This window comes from Ascaphus truei, chromosome 2 (genome assembly GCF_040206685.1).
Source record: "Ascaphus truei isolate aAscTru1 chromosome 2, aAscTru1.hap1, whole genome shotgun sequence".
Taxonomy (NCBI): domain Eukaryota; kingdom Metazoa; phylum Chordata; class Amphibia; order Anura; family Ascaphidae; genus Ascaphus; species Ascaphus truei.
In genome coordinates, this window is record NC_134484.1 from 79,536,193 (window position 1) to 79,554,941 (window position 18,749).

General features: G+C 44.4%; 1 protein-coding gene across 4 annotated transcripts in view; it reads left to right on the forward strand.

The window, feature by feature from the left end:
* CNGB3 (cyclic nucleotide gated channel subunit beta 3) overlaps positions 1 to 18,749 on the forward strand; it is a 193,662-nt gene that overhangs the window by 57,529 nt on the left and 117,384 nt on the right. The gene's annotated exons all lie outside the window — the stretch shown is intronic.

An 18,749-nucleotide genomic window follows, 5' to 3' on the forward strand; every position in this document is an offset into this window, starting at 1 on the left:
CTTCACAGAGCCTATGTTCTACTGTAATCACCTGCTAATTGATTAAGGTATTTTTGATACAACCTGCTGCCTTCTCTCTGCCACTGATACTTCCAAATGGTAGTGTGGCAAACAAGAAAAAATACAGGGTTATTTGTTGTATATGTTTACCTAATTGTACCACGCAAGGTATAATGAGAGATACCTGCTATTACAGTAGGTATGTTTCAGTGTACAATAGAAAGAGAGAGAAACCATCTTATCGGCACGTTTAAAGTGTGACTGAGAACTTGAGTAGTATGTGTTGGTGATAAGGTTACATATTTCACAAATGTTGTATCATATACAGTTTAAAAAAAAGAATACTTGTTAACAAATGTAGGCTGATATATTGTTCAGTGATTGTTCACAGATACTGCACATAGAGGCATTTCAATCAACAGTGTTATACTGATAAGCCAATGTTCATTTAGCATAATAAGTAGCAATGAGAGCTAGAGCAGATAATACCATTTAGTGTGTATCCAAAAGTTTTCTAGCCGGTGATACCCGGAAGATAAGTGAAGGGAGATGCCTAGCTGTTTGCAGAAGGCCCGCCAGAACTTTGAGATAAATTGTAAGCCTCGATCTGACACAATGACTTGGGGGACCCCATAAAGGCGGAACACCTCCTTGATAAAGATTTCGGATAATTTGAGGGCATTGGGTAGACCCTTGAGGGGGGTGAAATGGGCCTGCTTAGAAAATTGGTCAAGCACCACAGGATGGTATTCCTACCTTTTGGATATAGGTAGTTTCATGATGCAGTCCATAGAAAGATGAATCCATGGATGATCTGGAATCGGGGAGGGTTGCAGCAATCCTGGAGGTCGGTTACGGGGAGTTTTGTTCTGGGCGCAAGTAGTATATGTGGTGATGAATTCCTTTATGTCCTTACGCATCCCTGGCTGTCCTTACTCATCACTGGCCACCAAAAGGTCCTTTTCAGAAGATAAATAGTTCTCCTTTTAACTGAGTGACCGGAGCTTTTAGATGAATGACCCCATTCCAATACCTTTTGACGATAGGCTGGTACGGTGAAGAGACGTCCCTCTGGAACTTCAAGACCCTCCGGAATATCAAACAGACCTCTCGTGATGTCCTCCATAGCATCAAATGTGTTGACAGAGATGATACATGATGGGGGAAGTATGGTTTCCTGACGGTCCTCAGCCCTGTCTTTTACGAGAAATTGATGGGAGAGAGCGTCTGCCATTACGTTTTTTGAACCTGGCAGATATGAAATTAAAGTGATAAAAAAAAAGAGACCCCAAGCGATGAGTGCCTTCGATGTAGAAGAGGTTTTTATGATCCGTCAGTATAGTTACTGGGTTTTTATTGCCCTCGAGCAGAGGCCTCAATTCCTCCAAGGCCATCTTGATGGCCAACAGTTCATGATTGCCCACGTCGTAATTCTGTTCGGCAGGCGAGATTTTTTTTTTTAAAGAATGCATAGGGATGTAGCTTGGCTTGTGGGGTTTTCCTTTGGGACAAGATTGTCCCGGCCCCAACATCTGAAGCATCCACCTCGAGCGTGAAGGGTAGTCCTGGATCAGGATGCACTACCACGGGAGCCGAGACAAAGGCTGTTTTTAGCTTCTCGAATGCTTGAAGGGCTGCAGGAGACTGTTGGGTCAGCTCCTTTCTGTGTCACTGCTGTAATGGGCACTACTACGGATGAAAAGTTTTGTATGAACCTTCGGTAGTAATTTGCAATGTCTAAGAACCATTGTACGGCCTTCAGGGTCGTAGGACGAGGCCAATCCAAAACTGCTTTCACTTTTGCTGGATCCATGGCAAGGCCAGTATCGGAACATTACAAAGGCCAAAAGGCATGACAAGGTATTCGTAATGTCCATCCCGGGTGTTAAATGCTGTTTTCCACTCATCCCCCTGTCGGATTCTTATGAGATTGTAGGCTCCTCTTGTCCAGTTTAGTAAAAATTGTGGAACCCTGTAGTCTGTCAAAGTGTTCGGTGATGAGAGGTAAGGGGTAGCGGCTCTTGATTGTGATTTTATTAAGTCCCCGATAATCAATACATGGTCTGAGGGATCCATCCTTTTTCTTTACAAAGAAGAACCCTGCACCAGCAGGAGATGAAGACTTCCGGATGAAGCCCCTTTGCAGATTCTCTTGGATGTAGTCCTTCATGGCCTTGGTCTCTGGAGGTGACAGTGGGTAAGAACATCCTCGCGAAGGAACTGAGCCAGGTAGACGGTCGATGGGGCAGTCGAATGACCGGTGGGGTAGTAGCTCCTCGGATTGAGCCTTGCTGAATACGTCCTGAAATGCCGAGTAGATTTGAGGCAGATGAGAAGTTACCTGCTCTGGTACTGAAACCCCACATAGGCCTTTGGAGCAGTTCTGTAGGCAGTATGAACTCCATTGAATAGGCTGCTCTTCGTTACAGTCGATCCGAGGGTTATGTAGTTGAAGCCATGGTAGGCCCAGGATGACATAGACGGTAAGAGAATGAATTGCATCAAATTGGATCCTTACGGTCTGAACCCCTCCTGTCTGCAACTGGAAAGGAATAGTTTGAAGACAAATAAAGGGAGGTTATTAGGGTTGACCATCAATCGCCTGTAGCCCTACCGGGTGACTTTTACGTGCCAAATAGATTTTGTTTATTTTCTCAAACCCCGGGTCCATGAACTTTCCCCCTAACCCAGAGTCCAGAAAGGCCCGAGTTGTGGCCTTGAAGGTGTCACCGGTTAGGGTGATAGGTATCAAAAGCCTGGTCGGCATCTTGGGAGGAGAAGTAGATAATGTTTCCAGAATGCTGCCGCCAATGCCTCATCGTTCTTGCCGGTTTCAGCCGCCATGGTCCGAAATTCAATTGCGTACCGGGTTACAGATGACTGCCTTTGGAAATATGGAAGAGATATGATGCAGCGGTTACCTTACGTCCGGACGTTTCGAATACTCTGTGGAACACCTTGGTGAAGTGGCCTATATCGCACATAAGGTCCGGCCTTTGTTCCCAGATAGGTGAAGCCCACGCCAAGGTGTCATGAACTAGCAGGGACACGATATAGGCCACCTTAGATCGCTGGGATAGAAAACATGATGGCATCAATTCAAACTGAATAGAACACTGGTTTAGAAACCCGCGACAACCAAAGGGTTTGCCGCCATAGCAGTTGAGTGTAGGGAGTCGGGGTTTGGAGGCTCTGTTCATGGGAACGGTTGTGAGACAGACACCGCTGAGGGGACAAGGTCCACAGGAGCACTTTTAGCCTGGTCAGTCATAGCTTGTACTGTAAGTAGAAGTTGCAGCATACGCTGACTATTCTGGTCAAGGTGTTTTTCTATTTCATTAAACATGTCCGAGTGCATGTGCAGAACTCGACCCACCTCAGCGGGGTCCATGTTTGTGGGGCTGAGCATACTATAACGAGTGCTCACCACAAACAGGACGGGACTGCAGGGCTGAGGTGGGGATGTTAGAATACACCGACCAACAACCGCGCAACCGCATCTGGATTGCAGAGTCGTAGTCGTGTAGCTGGGTCAGGGTAGGAGAGGCTAGAATAGTCGTGATACTCACCATGGTCTAGGTTTGGAGAAGTCAGATGGTCATTGTGCATAGCTGAGGTCCAGGAATAGAGAGGTCAGAATGGTCGTTGTGCGTAGCCGAGGTCCAGGGGTCATAGAAGGTAGAGGTCCGGGTACAAGCTGAGGTCAAAAGGTACAAGAGGTCAAGGCAGAATGCACAGAGCAACAGCAGGGCAGCAGGATGCTTGAGGCAAGCACTTCGTACATAAGTTTATGCTCAGCCAATTTGTCTAGGGGCTGGCTGAGCATATAATGCACAGTGAGCCAATGGGAAGGCTGCAGGCAGTGAGTCATCACACATAGACTGTGTACTGATAGTCAGGGGCAGAGGGTATCGCAGCTGTGGAGTAATGAAGAGAATTAATGTTGTTAGCATTAACCCCTCGAGTGTTTCTGGTCGTGTGATGCTGACGTGTAGCGGAGACAGGAGCGTCCTCCGTTGCTTCACGGGATGTGGTGCGGGGGCAGAGCCTAGGTCCAGTTCCAGCAGTACTTCAGCGCTTGCACGCAGTGCATGCGTGCAGTGCATAGGCGAGGGGTGTCACACAATGCGTCACGGGGGGCGGGACCGAGGTTCAATCCTTACACAGTCCCCACTGTGAAAGTCATCACTCTTACCCAATAGAATTTAGACTCAGTCAGGAGTATATGAAACAGAATCCTCTTTATTGCAGATAGCATCCACTGCAGATGGTATTACAGCGAATGCATTATGCCTAGCATAGGTCCCAGAATGTACCTCATACTACTGTTGGCCTTGTATGAGGAGAGGAGGAGGTGAGCATGAGTCAGAATAGTGGGGGTTCAGGATATTCGGCTTCAGGAGGGAGACATGAAAGACAGGGGCTATCCTCATGTATGGCGGGAGACGTAGCCGGTAAGCGACCAGGTTGACCTTCTCAGTAATCTCAAATGGTCCTATGAATCTACTGTAGTGCCGACGGTTATTCTAAAACAAACCAGTGGCAATTACCAAAAAGACCCAGGTACATGCTGGGTACATGCTGCAACATTTCAGTGTCATTTCTGCAGAGACTAATGGCCCATCGGGTTAACAGCGGAGTCCCTGGCAGTCCCATTCAAACCGAATGGGACTGCCAGGGACCCCTGCTGTGTTAATCCGATGGGCCATTAGCCTCTGCAGAAATGTCACTGAAATGTACCCAGCATGTACCTGGCTAGTTTAAGGCAAGTTTTAGAATACTCATTGGCTCGTCTGTAGGTGCCAGTTTCAGCGTAGGAACCTTGAGTTTGATGTTTTTAGATGACAACCACACCTTATCTCCTGGTTTAAACTCTTGGATCTTTCTTAGGTGACGATCCACCTGCGCGTTTTGTCTGGGAGTTGCCATGTTGAGATCCTTCTCCACAACTTTTAAAGGCTATTGATTCTGTCGTCTGCTGCTGGTATCCCGGAAGTGGATGTAGAGATGGGTAGAAGTAATGGGTGAAATCCATAATTAATGAAGAAGGGCGACTCTGTGATTGATTCATTGTGCAAATTGTTATGCGTGAACTTGGCCCAGGGAAGGAGCTCAGACCAGTCGACCTGAGTATCAGAAACAAAACACCGGATATATTGCTCCAGCGACTGGTTGGTTTGCTCAGTCTGGCCGTTAGTTTGGGGATGATACCCTGAAGAAAAATGTAGCGCTATTCCAAGTTGCTGGCAGAAGGAGCGCCAGAACTTGTATATGAACTCTGACCCTCTATCGGAGACTATGACCAATAGTACCCCGTGGAGGCAAAATACATCTTTAAAGATGTCTGCCAATTTGGGAGAGTTGGGAAGACATTTTAATTGAATAAAATGAGACTGCTTAGAAAAGCGATCTACCACAACTAAGATGGTGTTCATCCTTTTAGATGCTGGCAGTTCCACTATGAAGTCCATGGACAAGTGTGTCCATGGATGGTCCGGGATGGGAAGTGGTTGAAGGAGTCCGGGTGGTTTATTCCGGGGAGTCTTAGTCTGAGCACATGTTGAGTACGCAGCAACGAATTCCTTGATGTTCTTTTGCATACCGGCCACCAAAAGACACGCGCCACGAGATCCGTAGTCCTTCTAGTACCTGGATGTCCAGAAAGTTTAGAAGAGTGACCGCATTCAAGAACCTTCTTCCGATTAGGTGGTGGGGTAAACAATTGACCATCAGGAACCACGAGATTCTCCGGAAAGTGAGATTGCTTTTGTACGATGTCTTTCAAAGCATCAAACGTGTTGGCAGAAAGAATACATTTGGAGGGAAGAATAGATTTTTGCTGATCCTCGGTTTTGTCGTCTACCAGGAACTGGCAGGAGAGAGCATCAGCTCTGGTATTTTTTGAACCCGGAGGAAAAGAGATAATAAAATTGAATCGTTAAAAGAAAAGTGGCTTGAAGGGCCCCAAAGCATCGAGCACCCTTGAAATAGAGCAAATTCTTATGGTCGGTGAGAATAGTGATAGGGTTCTCCGTACCTTCCAACAGATGTCTCCATTACTCCAGAGCTAATTTAATTGCAAGGAATTCCCAGTTACCGACGTCATAATTTTGTTCAGCTGGGGAAATATTTTTCAAAAAAAAGGCACAGGGATGGAGTCTGGCTTGAGGGTCTTCCTCTGAGAGAGAATGGAACCGGCTCTGACTTTCGACACATCTACCTCCAAGGTGAACGGTAGCTTGGTGTCCGGATGGATAAGGATGGGTGCAGAAACAAAGGCGGTCTTCAGGTGATCAAAAGCTTGATTAGCTGCCGGCGACCATGAGGCGGGATCCGCACCTTTCTTACTTAACGCTACTGCTATGGGAGCTACTGCTGTGGAGAAATTTTGAATAAACCTGCGGTAATAGTTCGCAAACCCCAGGAAGCGCTGTACAGCCTTGAGGGTAGTGGAACGAGGCCATAACCGTCTTTACCTTAGCTGGATCCATGGTGAAGATCATGTTAGAAATTATATATCAAAGGAAGGCTGTGGAAGTTTGATGGAAGTGACATTTTTCCAGCATGGCAATCAAATGATTTTCCCGTTGGCATAGAAGTACCTGTTTAACATGGCTGACATGTTCCTGTGAGGATTTAGAAAAGATCACTTTGTCGTCCAGATAAGTTGCCACAAATTTATTGAGCAGATCTCTGAAAATCTCGTTAGCAAAGTCTTGGAAGACGGCAGGGGCGTTACAGAGACTGAAGGGCATGACGAGGTATTCATAGTTGCCATCACAGGTATTGAAAGCCGTTTTCCATTCGTCACCTTGGCGAATCCTTACCAAATTATAGGCCCCACGAAGATCCAATTTAGTAAAGATGTTGGCTCCTTGGAGGCGATCGAAGAGTTCTGGAATCAATGGTAAGGGATAGCGGTTTTTAATGGTGATCTTGTTATGACCTCTGTAGTCAAAACACTGTCGTAGTGATCCGTCCTTTTTCTTCACAGTGAAGAAATCTGCACCGGCTGGAGAAGAGGATTTATGAATAATACCCCTTTGTAAATTTTCATGGATATACTCCCTTATAGCTTTAGTCTAAGGGAGAGAAAGTGGATATGAAGTTCCCCTGGGAGGTACTGAGCCAGGAAGTAAATCAATAGGACAATCGAACGGATGATGCAGATAAGACCTCAGATCTGGCTTTATCAAATATGTCGAGAAATTCGGCGTTGACCTCAGGAAGTTTTACCTTTACTTATTTGGAAGTAGTGACCCCACAGACACTTTTGGAGGACACGTTCAGTTCTTGAAGCAGAGAGGGCTCCACAGGACAGGTTCCTTGCCAAACCAATCAATGCGTGGATTGTGAAGTTGCAGCCATGGGAGATCAAAAATCACAATCACCGAAGGGTTGTGGATGGCATCCAACTGAATCTCCTCTTTATGATCCTCACCAGTAAGAAGACAAAGGAGGTAGGTCTGTAGGGAGATAAATGCTGGTTGCAGAGGTTGACCTTCAATGGCTTTCAATCCCACTGGGCATCTCGTGAATGAGGGGGATCTTATTCCTTTCGGTGAAACCCTGATCTACAAAATTACCTCCCTACCTTGAATCCCCAAAGGCCAGTGCAGAAACGTGGAAGCCCTCGCCGGTGAGCGTAACAGGAAGCAGAATCCTGGTAGGTGGTTTCGCTGTGATAGGGGATAAAGAAAGTGTTCCCAATGGGATTCCACTGGACCTCATTGGAGCTGGCATTTCCCAACTTGTGGGGGTAATGAAGTACCAGATGACCAGGATTCCCACAATACAGACAGAGTCCAGCGTTGCGTCGGCATTGTTTCTCCATGGCAGACAACTTATTACCACCTAGTTGCATGGGTTCAGGGATATCGGGGTGAAAAGATTCCGGTGGGCTCACCTGGGAAGAAGACACTCTCTGAGGGGATCTTTTGGACCTCTTTTCCTGTAAACGTTGATCAACACGGATGCAGATAGCGATCAGCTCCTCAAGATCAGTAGTACGCTCTTGTGCAGCGAGTTCATCCTTTAATGTCTCACAGAGGCCTTGCCAGAAGGCAGCTGATAGGGACTAATTATTCCATCCGGTTTCAGCAGCGATTGTACGAAACTCAAGAGCGTATAAAGCGACGACGGTTTACCTGGGAAATGGGGAAAAAAGAGGAAGCAGTATTTACCTTTTGTTTTTTTGCCCTCTTGTAGTTGATAAACCTTCTTATGTCCTATATTTTGGTGTCATTCCAATTATGGAATGTTTTTCTTACTTTGATGAAGTCACCGGCTTTATACTGCTGACATCTAAATGAACCTAGTAGGGCCACCAAGAGAACTTTATGATGGCATGGAAAATGGTTGAAAGCGTAATTGACCAGCTCAAGAAATCTGAGCCCAATCATATCAATAGGAAGACAACTCCTATTGCAAAAAAAATTAATGAGGTGATCTCAAATAGGGAAATAATTTCTTCCCTTGTAAGACCGAGAACCCAGTGAGAAGGATTGTCAGGAATAAATGAATGACATTGATGAACGGTCAACTTATGTAATGCATCATTTTCAAGTTGAAGTATAGAGACCAATTATTGATCAAATCGCAGCAAATCTGACAGATTTTCAGAGAACAAGTACTGTAGCTGCTTATTTCTACCCAGTAATTGAATACTCATCTCTTTGAAACAATCCAGATGAACCCCAGTATACTAGAAGCAGGAATTCTAAAAAGGATTGGTGAATTGGCAAAAATTGATGGATACTCTCTGAAAAGGGAATTGGAGAGTTTTGCAAACATATTCCCACTACTAACACATCCTTGAAGATGAGGCAAAAAGACAAGATGTACTTCCAGAAGATGATGATGATGGGGGGATGAAGATGAATGTGATACATCTCTTGTTGATGATTTTATCCAGAAAAATACAGTGTAACTCGTGTAAAAATTGCTTTCTTTCCCGTCACAGATTACTTCTAAATTACTATCTTTATTCAGCTGTGTATGAAAGTCTGTCTACGGTTTAAGAGTACCTACTGACCCTATCTTTTACACATGCGGCATGTGAGAGCATTCAGCAAACTGAAACTCATAAAGACACAACTGCGTACTACAATGAAACAAGACCTGCTTGAAGCACTTATGATCAAATCAGTAGACCGAGTTCTTTTGGAACAGTCCAGTTTGAAGATGTGCTGGAAATCCTTGATTAAAGTCAACCTTTGATGAGATCTTTAACTATGTGAACAAACTGCTTAGTCATAACTATTTTATTTGCATAATATTTCTACTTCATTATTTAATTACATCTCAGAATAGAACTGAAAATGAAAACTGCTACACTACAATACACTAATGGTGGAAAAGTTAAATATATTGCAGGTGCATGTTTGTAAGGCTGTTTGTATGCAAATAATGGTTTTCTTTAATTGTTGCATTATTTTATTTTATTTTTTAAAGATCTATTTATTTATAATTAAGAATATTTTGTTGGGTTAAGCACCACTAAAGTGGAGCCTCTTATTTATTTTATTTTGCGAACATTTCAGATCATTAAATGTGGGATATCTAAAACCACTTTGAATGATGAGCTGGGTCGCTGGTACCACTGGAACAAGCACCAGTAGGTTGTGCTTGGCCCCCAGGCTAAAAAATGTCTGTCATTTCCTGAGTCCCCTCTCCTCCTCATTAATCCTGAAAGCCCCTACCCCGCTCAGCTGGTAGGCCTGCTGAAACCCCTGCACCATCCCCCATCCCTACCCCTTCTTATCCTCAATTCCCCCACTCGCTTAGCTGATAAGCCTGACAAAACCCCTGACCACCCGCTCAACAATTCAATTAGCCCTTCTTCTTAACTTTGAACTCTTCCAATTCTTTTTATCTAGTCACACTATCGGCAGGACTAAGCCTTTTGGCTTAGTGATCAAGTGCAGGGATCTAACTGCACTTGGTCCTCTGGCCTGGCCAAGAGGTGGATTCATGGAGCCCAACAATCTCTCACAGTCTTTGCATCCCAAGAGTGGTCAACCTTGGGAGTTCCTATGGACCAGACTGTGACACATTGCACAAGGAAGCAGAGACCTTGTTGCACAGAGCATGATATAGCAGAACAACGGCACTATGCACAAGAGCATGTGTGGAACACAGTCTTTTTTTCACCTCAATTCACTTGCTCTGCTCTGGCCTTCTGTCCAGAGCAGAAGTCCACAGTGCAGACATTTTTTAAATATTGTGGTAATTTTTCTGGAATTCTTTTAGTAAACAAAGCTCAGAGCACAGACACCCACAAGCCTATGCATTATGTTTCCCATTTTCATCGTCATTGCCATTGCCATTACGCTGTGTGTGATGCACTTGGCTCAAGAAGCCTTCAGGTCAAAGAGCTGAACAAGCATTTCTGAGAACTTCATGTCGAAGATCCAAGACCAGTAGTTTGAATAGCCTTGTGGCTGAAGAACCAGTGACCTGCAGGTCATCTGCCCTTACAGGTCGACAAGTTTGTAAACCAGATTCACAGATCCACAGAGAGTGGCACTGAGCACCTAAAATCTTGAGCTTGGGCTCACGAAAACAAACAAAGCTCAGAGCAGGAAAGCTATGTGCTACCCAGTACATCTGCAGTTCCCGGCTGTCTACCGAGGTGACTTTTATGATCTTTCTTATCTATTACCCCTGTACAAACTAAACGAGAAGGGTCTGCCGCTCAACCTAGTGTAGAGGACATAATACCTGTATAGGTCAAGTATAATGGTGATGCATGAGGGAATAGAACTATATATGAACCAGAAACTTTGTGATAACTTCTCGGGTACACAAAAAAAGAATCCCTCTCAAATTGCACTCTACCTGTATGGTATGGTAATTGCAGTGTTGACTGCAGAGCGGAATACTCAAAATGTCAAATGATAACTAAAGGGCTACTATGATTCCCAAGAGACCCCACTAATGCAAGAAAATAATAACATTTTATTAACATGTATACTTTTAAAATAACAAACACAGTGATAATTTATTTGCAATGTGAATAAAATCCCCTCAGTGATAACGGACCAACTGGGCAGTGGATAAGAGTGGGATATATGAGGTAAATTATGCCCTCGAAATCAGTGGGCTCAACATTGCCTATAAATAACCACATTCATTGCTAATATTTATAGGCAATGTTCTCTATTACCCCTGTAAACTAAACACTATTAGCACGAAGACAGAGTAAGGACACGAAAAGCACTAAGCCATAGTAATTGGAAGAAAAGACGGAAGTAAAACATGGATTGCTCTGTTTGGGAAAGTGTTAGCAGATAAAATACACTGCACAAATATGGCCCTGTCACCCATAAAGCAATTGAAAAAATTCAATTAGCAGTGAATAGAGTAAAATTGTACAGTATCTCAGTATTCCTGCAATGTAACAATGAGATACTACTCAGTGACAAACCATGTCATGAGGCTAAAGGTTGCACAAAAAAAGTCAACATGAAAGCAAAATACTTACTTTTTTGAGGGTGATGCTCCAAAAGCAAAGATCTGTGTAGCCAAGTCATGATGAGAAGTTTTATTACATTTTAGTTATGTAGTCAGGACTGGTTTCCTTGGCTACCAGTCTGCCCTTCCTGGCAGTAAGCCCTGGGAAGAGCAGGCCTGCCAGGAGTAATCATGGGTTTTACCCACCCACAGCAGCTTTAGTGAGTCACAGGGGAGGTGGCGGGACTAGGCCTGTGTGTGTCCAATCAGGTACTCAGATCTCATACCTGTTTCCCTTGTATTTAAGGAGCTGCACTGCTCAATTTAGTCAGTGCCTCTACCTGCTTGAGAGAGGCTTGTCTACTCACAACAATTGTGCAGGGCTCTGACATTCTGTATTCCCTCCCTTAGGGGAGTGAATGGGAGGCTGTACCCCTTACTCCACCAGGGAGTAAGTGAAGAACAAGGACTGCTTCAGGGCCCCTTGCTTGGAGTGGAGGTCCAGGGTACATCCTGAGGTTGAAGCCCCAAGAACTCCCTGTACCTACTGTGTGAGCTGTGTATGCTGACCATCTGCAGTGTGTATGAATAAAGTGATCCTGTTCAAATATATCTTCCTGTCTGAGACTACAATCTATCAGGGGAGGGGAAGTAAGTTCTCCTGTAGGGATTGTCCCCACATCCCTGGGGCCTGCAAGAGATGGAGGCACTGTCACCGTGAGAATCAGTTACTGCCCCAGAAGCCTGTCCTGTTCTCCTCCACAACACCACAGGAGACTCAGATCAACTGTGAGCCAGCAGGTATGCACCACACCGCACCATGTAGCAGTGAAATCTCCCAGAGGGTGGGGGAACATGTGTTACAGTTACAAAGAGGATGCCACTTTTGATGATGACACAGAACAAGCTAGTCAGATACTGTATGTGCGATGGGGCCCTGGGGCCTGCAAGAGATGGAGGCACTGTCACCGTGAGAATCAGTTACTGCCCCAGAAGCCTGTCCTGTTCTCCTCCACAACACCACAGGAGACTCAGATCAACTGTGAGCCAGCAGGTATGCACCACACCACACCATGTAGCAGTGAAATCTCCCAGAGGGTGGGGGAACATGTGTTACAGTTACAAAGAGGATGCCACTTTTGATGATGACACAGAACAAGCTAGTCAGATACTGTATGTGCGATGAAGCTCCCAGAATCTCTGTCACTAAATGGTCACCTCTCCTGTATACTATATCTTTCACATCCCTATTTTTGGCAAAGCTACCCGCGTAACAATTTCTTGTAACTTTGTATTACCATCTATTGTTTTATCTGTGTTTCTGGGTTCATGAATACATTTGGAAAAGAATTGCATTTAGCACACAAACATCTGCCATGTCCTTAAAATACATTTGCTGTACAATTTACTCAGGCCTCCCTGGCACAAAGAGCTTAAATTATTTTTCAAAATCTGAAATGTTTCATCTACAGTGGGGACTATGTAGGTTGTAGGTATACTGTAGGGGTCTACAGTAATTACTGTACTAAACTTGGATTTCAAAAAATACTTTACAAATGAGCTAGATGCTTAAAAATCCAGTAGCATTGCTTATCGCCAAGATATCAAAGAGAAAATAGTAATTTCTCTTGTATTCACGTGTTGTTGTCTTTGTGAGTTTTCCGAAGTGTTTATGTAATCCTGAAGGTGGAGTCTGGAGAGGACTTATATGCCACACAATGGGGAACGCGTTTAAATGAGATTTATTCAAATATTGCAATTTTAGCATCAAATCATCTGCAGGTTTGCCCCTTTTTCATCCATCAATTTCTTGCTGTCAAATCTTACATTTTGAACGAAAATGTGTTAACATTGCGCACATCGTCATATGTTTGATAAATTAAGAGCAATTAAAATGCAACTGGAACATCAGTTTTTAATGTGAACAGGAGAAAGTACAATAGAAACTAAAGATGGCTTGGTAAATAGACGCCATAATCTTCTCCAGCTCCATGATAATGTTATCTAAACTAGACAACTAGTATGTGCCATCCCGATCAAACGCCTAGTTAGGAAAGTAGAGGGGGAGAGTACATACAGTGATATCGGTTAAAGAAAATTAAACTAGAACACATTTTTAGTCTCCATTTACAATGTACTTACTTACTTCTGTACCCTCCTTGCCCGGCTCTTAAGGAGGTTACATCAGATAGACTAATTACATGTCTGTGCTCTGCGGTGTAGGATGTTTGTTTGCGGCTATTTCACCACCCCTCCCATTCCAGTGTTCAGGGTGCTGAATCCGTGCAGGCTGGGGGAAAATATGCAGATGTTGGAATGAAGGGCATCAGGGACTTTTACAGTACAAACAGAGCTTTATTCACATCCGTTAATAATACTCCACATACAGTACAAGGGCAGACTTCACATAGACATTAACTGGTGTCAATCAATATAGTTACTTTGTGCTTCTTCCAATGGTAGCTCTCACTGCAATACTGGCATTTAGGCTTCTTTAGGATTCATCCCCTTGGTAGCTCTCACTCATACGCTGGGGGAGGTACTTATACTTGTGTCATTTAGTAATGTTAGATTGGCAATCTAACAGTACAGCTTCCTCAATGCACATGTATCTAGTTGGGGATGCAGAGAGGGTTATAGGCACACAGTAATTGCAGAAATAAAGGTAATCTGCCGTTGCTCGTGGAGATGAGGGAGATCCTGTACTAACCCAGAGAGATCACAGAGCAGGGCCCTCCCCTTGATAAAGACTGCTTATGCAGTCGAAATGTTGGATTTGCTATTAAACCACCCCTTTTGCAAGACTGTGTGCTTGGTTGTTTTCCTCCTGCTCAGTGGACCCTAGTTGGGGGACATACTCTATACTTGAGTATTCTTGGGGAGACCTGTACAGAGGTTTAAGCTGGGAGATTTATGTGCAGGAAAATAACATTAGCTTTTATTTAGCCCATGGCTTTAAACATTACAGCATTTTGTGAGCATGCAAAATAAACAAAACAGGCCTATCCCTTGGTAAGGACTAACTCACACTTACCAGTCAATATCTGCAAGGCTGGGAGGCTAGCCCTTTTACCAACCTTTCACCCAAAAGTCCAAAGAGGTGCCTGTAAACAAGGGCTCTTTACATTGGTCCGGGGATGGGTTTGTGTCTGTGGTGCGTACCCCCTGGCGGGTTCCTGGGTCCACAGCACCCTAGAATAGAGGGTCTTGTTTGCTGGGATCTCTCTCTCGCAAACACAGTTCTTCTGGGCTAGAAAACCCTGTGCAGTTTGTGCAGCACACCTTTAAACCTGCTCGATAAGCCAGGTGGTTAATTGACTCTAGCTGCAATTAACCAGCTCCTTGCTGGACTCATCAACTCCAGCAAGGAGCTGATTAATTGCAGCTAGAGTCAATTAACCACCTAGCTTATCAAGCAGTTTAAATGTGTACTACCCTTTGAAACCAGGGAAAGACCCTGTTAGAGGGTTCATTATGCCTTAACGGTGGATTGCATTCTTCTTCTATACTTAACAGATCAGGAGTTTACTGAATACCTGTCATGAGAGTACACTCTATCTTCAAGGATTCAGTATCCCGTCACTCTGTTACCATTTACCTCATCCATACCTATTGGATTGGAGCTTCCCTAGGGACTCTCCCATGGAGCCGATCCACCTATGCTCTGGAGTTTCTATTATGAGAACCTCCAGCTAAGCATTTGCCTGCTCCTCTTCTGGTCAGAGAGCAATTTATGTTCATTACTATAGCCTCTATCTGTAAAGGGCACGTTCACTAACTGAAAACAAAAAGCTGACAGGCTACACAACTATACACTTAACATATTTAGATAACTTACAATGAGGCCTTCTCCAACTGCTACTCCCACAGAATCTGATTCTAGAACACAGAAGCGCAAGCTCCATAGCATTTAACTGTTTAAACAAATGAGTACATTTAATTAAAATCTGCAGCCCAAAGGAAATGCACTTACAGGATTATAAAAAGCAATCATACGTGGGAGAGAAATCTCTGTGTGAAGACATCAACAGGGGTGGGGGAATCCAAGATAAGCAGGATGCACCTGATCAGCTCGTAGCTACAACCAACTTCTGTCACAAGCTGGCACCAGTCCCTATGATTCTCAGTGCCTCCGCGTCCTCTGCTGCTGCATAGATCAGATGCCAGCACTGGAATTCAGCTGACTGGAACACTAGGACACCCAGGACTCCACGTGCACGCACCCACACGTGATGACGTCCCCAGCCCTACGCGTTTTTTGCGCGACTTCATCAGGGGTGTCTGATTGGTCAATTTCCTTTGGGCTGCAGATTTTAATTAAATGTACTCATTTGTTTAAACAGTTGCATGCTATGGAGCTTGCGCTTCTGTTTGTTTTTTTTTCTTAGATTCCTAGTGGTCGGCTATACCACTTATATCTGAAGCTGCATTACACTCCCTGGATCTTCATTGGACTCTTACCTCTCTAGATTTTTTCTACAAGTGGAACATTCTTTTGGACTTTATTTTATCACTGATCACATTTTGGTTTGTTGCAATATATAGTTTAGTTTAATATTCACTATTTCTAATTAAGTAATTATATTAGTTATAATTTATTATATTTTATTTTATTATCGCTAATTTCCACCTGAGCGCTACATATTTTTGTGTTGTTCTTTTTGTTATATATATATATATAAAGTTCTTCAGTATTAGTAGCCATGCCATCTGTGGCTACTAGTTTGCTTCCCTCCTGGCAGTAAGCCCTGGTACAAGCAGGCCTTGCCAGTTGTTGATATGGGGTTTTCCCCCTCCGAGGAGCTGCACTTGAGTGATGGCGGGAGGCGGTGACATCAGGCCTGGGCATGACCAATCATAGAACAGACCTGGTGCCCTCCTCTGACAGTACTTAAGAGCAGTACCGCCTCAAATTCCATAGTGCCTTCCCCCACTTGAGGAAGGCAGGTCACACAGTGGAGAGGGTGATTATTGGGCCTTCTTCAGTCCTCTTCCCACCGGGGAGAGTGAGTGTGGACCATACCTCTGCCTCTGCTAGGGAGGCAGGGAAGAACTTAGACGCCTGCGGGTGCCCTTGGCCTGTAGTGACGGGGCCAGAGACCATTCTTCATTGGTAGCTGAGAAGTGCTGCATCGTGCAGAAGCCTGCCTTGTTACTGTGCTGTACAGAAGAGATAATTAACCGTTCCTGTTGTTATTCCGCCTGCCTGGTGCGTGACCTTACAGGGGGGGAGAGGTAATAGTTCTACCGTAGGAGATCACCTTCAGTTCCTGGAGTTTGTGGCAGATGGAGGCGCTGCACTGCTAAAGAGATAGGTAGGGTATGAACCCCAGAAGCCTAGTCCTGTATCCCCACCAGCGGATGACTCAGCCCTCCTGTTACCAGCAGGTATCATGCACCACACGATCCATAATGGCCACATCTTCCACTGGGTGGGGCAAACACTGTTACATATTGTATATAGATACTGTACATACTACTACTAATACAATACATACTATTTTATTTTTAAAAGAACGCCTAATTCACAACCATGTAACCCATTAAAAATCCCGACAGTGCTTGAAAGAAATCATGTGCTCATAAAAAGATAATGGCAACCTTTAGAACAACCTTTAGAACCAAACTAGAACAGGGGAAAAGTTGGTAGGGGGTGGTAGGGGACATGGAGGGCCTGGACATGCTTGTCCCATGCCACCCCATCTCCCTCCCTCCAAACTCCCCCCTACACACACACACACACACACACACACACACACACACACACACACACACACACACACACACACACACACACTGCTGCCCACTCACTATATTCCCCTGGCTGTCCTACCCTCTGAGCATTGCAAGTTATTTCATCAGGTCCCCAACCTGACAAAATCCAATTTTTCTTCCGCTAACCAGCCTTTAAATTAAGCCAATGATAAATCTTCCAATGCCCTGTACTAAGGGGATGTGGTATAGATTTATTTATACCAACCTAAATCACTGAATTATAAGCATTAAAGTCCCTTTGCAGCAGAGGATATAACCGTTTTCACCAAGTTTGCATGTCAAAATGTCTGTATGTTTTTGGTTAATTCCTCTACCTGGAATCATTGGCCCATCTCTGGAGATTAAGTGGTCGCCCCTGGATTTTTCAGGAAGAGTTTGAATAATAATTGAACAATAGGCACTATGTAACCATACAGATAAGAAATTGTCAAAGTAAACCATGCCGTGTCCTATTGCATGTGCATATTCAAAACCCTGACATCTTCAGCATGGTATTTGAAAGCTTAAATAGGCTTGGAGGAAATGTGTGTGAGCCATGGATACAACCGTGTGAAGATATGGCAATGACAGAGCACATCCATCCAATCATCTCCAAGTATATTTAAACAGATATTTTTTGTAGCACTATGCTCCCACCTGGTGGTAAAGCGTGATAGTCCCTTGGTCCTCGTGAAGTATTATTTTTCCAATAGATTAAATATTAGATCAGGGCTCTTCAACTGGTGACATGTTGGCCAAATGTGACCCCCAAATTGCCTTGATATGGTCTTAAGAGCCGGATACATGTGGTCTTTAGCGCCAAATATATCAAGCTGCGGTAATGAAAAAATGTGGTATTACCGCCAAAAAAGTGTGTTATTTTTATTGTGCCATTGCACCACCAAAAAAAACACTTTTTATCGGATCTGTTAAAAATATCAGATCCGATAAAAGAAGCCAGATGTCGCATTTTTGCAATTAACGGCTACCACAAATAATGTATCACCTACTCCAGATTGGCATTTTTGCCCAATCTTTCCTATGTACAGATGCAGCGGCCGTTATTTGAATAAATCTCAAATGGATTTCGAGATTTGTCCGTGATCCTCACTAGTTTTGCCGGGGCAGACTATAATGGCCCATCGGATTAACACAGCAGGTGCCCCTGATGTGTGAGTCCTACTGGAGTCTGCCTGTCTGTAATAGACACATAGTAAGAGATAGAGTGACTGTTTCAGCCTAACTGTGCGCCTCTCACAAGCGATCGCAGGGGTTTTATTTCATTTTAAACATTACAGTAATGTAGCAGGGGGCCTCCGGAGTTGAACCGCACTGATTCCAGTTCCGGGGACCCCCTACTTCCTGAGATGAGGTGCCGGTATCTCCTATGCATTGCAATGTCCCGATCACGTGACGCAAGACCTTTACATGCATAAGAGATACCGGCACCCCATAACGGGTCCTGTATCTCGGGAATCAGGGGGTCCCCGGACCTCAAATCAACAAGGTTCTGCTCCGGAAACCCCCTGCTACAATTCACT